The sequence below is a fragment of the Rhea americana genome, unplaced genomic scaffold (assembly GCF_003343005.1).
Source record: "Rhea americana isolate MKP2758 unplaced genomic scaffold, rheAme1 scaffold_531, whole genome shotgun sequence".
Classification (NCBI taxonomy): domain Eukaryota; kingdom Metazoa; phylum Chordata; class Aves; order Rheiformes; family Rheidae; genus Rhea; species Rhea americana.
In genome coordinates this window covers 15,846-19,580 of record NW_028186681.1, presented here as the reverse complement: position 1 = coordinate 19,580, position 3,735 = coordinate 15,846, and the positions used below count along the sequence as shown (strand labels likewise).

Genomic DNA, 3,735 nt, shown 5'->3' with positions numbered 1-3,735 from the left:
ATGACAGTGTCCATCTCCTGCCAGGTCCAATAAGAGTACAGGCCTCAAAGTGGGAATTTCAGCTTCCTAGAAGCTTGAGAACTTTTAGCCCCCAGAGGGCACTAAATCTTTCAGGCTTATAAGGTAGTCCTGCTGTGATTCTGATTAAAATAAGTATGCTGCACATCAGCTAACAGTGCCTCTCTGCATAAAGCTAGAGAGCATTTATGTAGCTATTTATTTTAATATAAATGAAAGGCTAGCAACTGAAAACTTAGCTCTCAAGATGGATAAATGTAACCCCCCCACACAAAAAACACCACAGAACACTTGAAGCTTTAAATATAACGAYAGGCAAACAGGGCAGCAGACTGAACAATTATATTTTTAGGGGATTAGTGCTGTCGTCACTTTGGGTAAGAACAGAATCAAGGTTTTTGCTATACAGGACCATAAAAATTCAGACAACATATTAGCACAAATCTAAGCTCTAGATACTTGCTCCTAGCTAGATCTATTCAAACTTGATTATCTGTCTTCTCCCTTACTACATTTTCTCTGCTGTTTCAATTACAAATGGTACATTCCTGACTTAAACTCCTCTCAAATGCTCCCATGCACATTTAAAGCAATTACTGAGGTCATAATTCAATAGCCATGAAGTATTACTCTACTTTGATTTTTTGAAATTAAAAAAGTTATTCATTTGAAGTTTTGTATATATTTTTTTAAGTAGACCTCTACTACAAATCTTCCAGATATACTGAACTATAATTTCGCATAGATCAACTTTGAAACAAATGTGTCATTGCCAGCAACCAATAATTTAAACCTTCCCGAACTAGCTAGCAATCCTCTCCTCTCCCCTTGCCCCCCCCCCAAAAAAAGATGTTTTTCTAAATGGCATCGCCTAAAAAAAAAAAAAAAACCCAAAAACAAAAAAAAAAAAAAAAAAAAAAAAAAAAAAAACCCCAACAACAAAAAAAACCTACGTAAATAAATATGCCTTACTCAGTGTTCTTAATGGCAGGCAGGTCTTTGTCCTTCATATGCCCTTCTGCTCCCTCCTCAATATGCAGCATTAAAGAGCAACCCAATACATCCTAAATTACCTTTGACAGATCCTTAACATTACAAACATAAACATAAAAACTAACGACACAAGAGGTCCTGAAGTTTACAGGAAAAAGCCCTAGAACATTTGCCTTGGACATTCCTACTTCAGGCTCTGGAAGCTCACTCCTCTCTCTCATTCCTAAACATTAAAAAGAAAAAACAAAAAATCCGATGAGACTGTAGCTATAATGAGGGACCGTGGGAGCTCGTAGTTTGTCAGATGCAAAGCAGCGTACCATAGGAAGGGACTGTATCACCAGAACCAGATCTAAATTAAAACTCCATCATGAAGACAAAACCGTTTCCTCTGAGTATGCAATCTACAGTATCAGAATTTGCAATCTGTTTCCAACTCAATTATTTTATCCTTTTTCTGCGTTATGTATTGTTGGGGGGAGGAATCTTCCATAATACATAATAGAAGTCATTATGATWAATTATGAAAACGCCCAGCATGCAATTATTAATGCTGCCAACATATCGGCAATAGACAGTAATTGAATTCCTAGGTAAACTTTATTAAGCAAGCATTAAGGTTCCTCCTTTTGTTATTGATGTTATGCTAAACCTTACTAAAAAATATTGCAGTTATCCAACAAGCATTAATAAAAACTAAGAAATCAAAGCATAAGTAAAACAGCTGTGTTTCTGCTCGTTTCATGAAAGATGCACAATCGTGAACAACTGATTTAAGACAAACATTATTTCCACTCTTTGATTTTTCAGTTTTGTTTTGCCCTTCTGTTTTCTAAAGGATTGCTACTAACCAACAAGAGTTAAGCATGTACACTGTTGAACTGGCATGTTTCACTAACCAAGAACATATATTGTACGTAAACATTTATGTAAATAATTTCATAACTTCACACACCTACTCAAATTTTCACTTTTTGGTAGAAAATGCCAAGTTAATCAYGTTTAATAAACAAAACGTGTATTGCTTTCTACTCATTTTGGTTGTGCTAAGGTGAATTTGATTTGAAGTTGGAATTTATTAGAAAGTATACAAGAAAAGCATTTTTTATTAACTAAGCTTAATTTTGTTGTTATTGAACACAGTTCACTCACTACAGTATATTCAAAAAAATAGGTTTTCATTGAAATCTAATATTGTCAAGCAAAAACCAGCCAATAGAGGGTTTAAAAAAAACCAAAAAACTCAGACATCTGTAAAATACTATAAAATAAACAAAAGCTGCTGATTGGTATACGGAGAATTCTTTCTCACCTTTCTCCACTAGTCTTCAGTTGTATTTGGTTTTGATATTAATTGAAGTAGTCCAGTCTCCTGTGACAGACTGGAATTTGAACCTTCAGATGACAGATCCTTTCTAGAAGTACACAGCGAAACAAAGGTCTTCATCTTTACATGAACATACAACTCAAGGTCCCCAAAGAGCAGAAATGAAAGCTCTCCCCTCGTACGTTGTGAAGGTGAGCAAAATTATGTCCTACATCAGGGAACAGCGATCCATTCAGGGCCCATGCCTTGTCTTCCTTGGAGCAGTGATTACACATCAATATGAAGATTAAATATCCCATAGAAATCCGAAAACATATTGTTTAGACCTCTGATTGTTTCCTCCAAACACCAGGAAGGTTTAGGGAAATCTCACCAATGTAGCACCATATTACTACGACAGCTCCTTGGTAAGTAACTTTGTTACTGTGGTGTTCAGAAATTAATTGTTAACAAAACCTGAAATAAATCTTCATAAGTGATACAGCTTCTTTTGCAAGCACATCTCAGTCAACAGCAACCTGTTCAAAGGAGCCACTGAAAAAAAACTATAGATGAGCTGTTAATTTGGAACGCTTGAAAGCAAGTCCAAAATCTCCAGGGGTATTTTCAACATTTATGACAAATCAAGCTACTCTCAATCTTGCTTCTCCACAGTCTTTCCTGAAGCATGGCACTTTCAGATGGTACAGAAATCTAAACATCAAAAACTCAAAGAACTGTTACAAGGAAAATCCAGACACTTCTGAGAGCTCCAAAGTTGTACAAACTGAGGAAACACATGCACTGCTGCTACATGGATACAGTTCATTACTTTAAGGGAGAAAATTATTTCCTTTCCTCTTCCCCTTTYCACTGTGTGGGGCACCTAAGTCCCCACAACAGCTTGCTACTGCGAGAAACACTTAGACAAGGAAAAGACAAGGGAACAAAATCTGAAGTTTCATGTTCCTATCCTAAATTGGAGCTATTGTTTAATAATAATAATAAAAAGAATTGTATACATATAAAATAGCCAATGGATGAATGTTTGTTTGCACAGAGGGGACAAAGGCAATAATGTATCTGTTACTGCAGCTGCTTCAATTTGAACCAAAGCAAAAACAGATGAGGAGCCAGATGACACCCACAAAAAGCTTTAAAAGAATTGAGTCTTTTACGAACAAACACCACAGAACTCAAGTACAACCTTTAGCAGAGACAGCAATCTTCCTTCCTTCTCTGTGGCATCAGTCAAAGAGCTCAAAGCTGCACTCTCAGTACCTCAGATAACAAGAACCAATCCTAAAAAACTGGTGCTGTCGCTAGGACTACTCACGCTGCCTTGTCTTTTCTCAAATCTCTACAGAGGCAACTCATCAATATGCCTCAAAAACAATCAGAACACTTGCCTGCAGCAA

The 3,735-nt window shown here is 36.4% G+C and overlaps 1 protein-coding gene across 1 annotated transcript in view; it reads right to left on the bottom strand.

Annotated features, from left to right (window-relative positions):
* Positions 1-3,735, bottom strand: part of CTNNBL1 (catenin beta like 1) — a 61,458-nt gene that overhangs the window by 53,808 nt on the left and 3,915 nt on the right. The gene's annotated exons all lie outside the window — the stretch shown is intronic.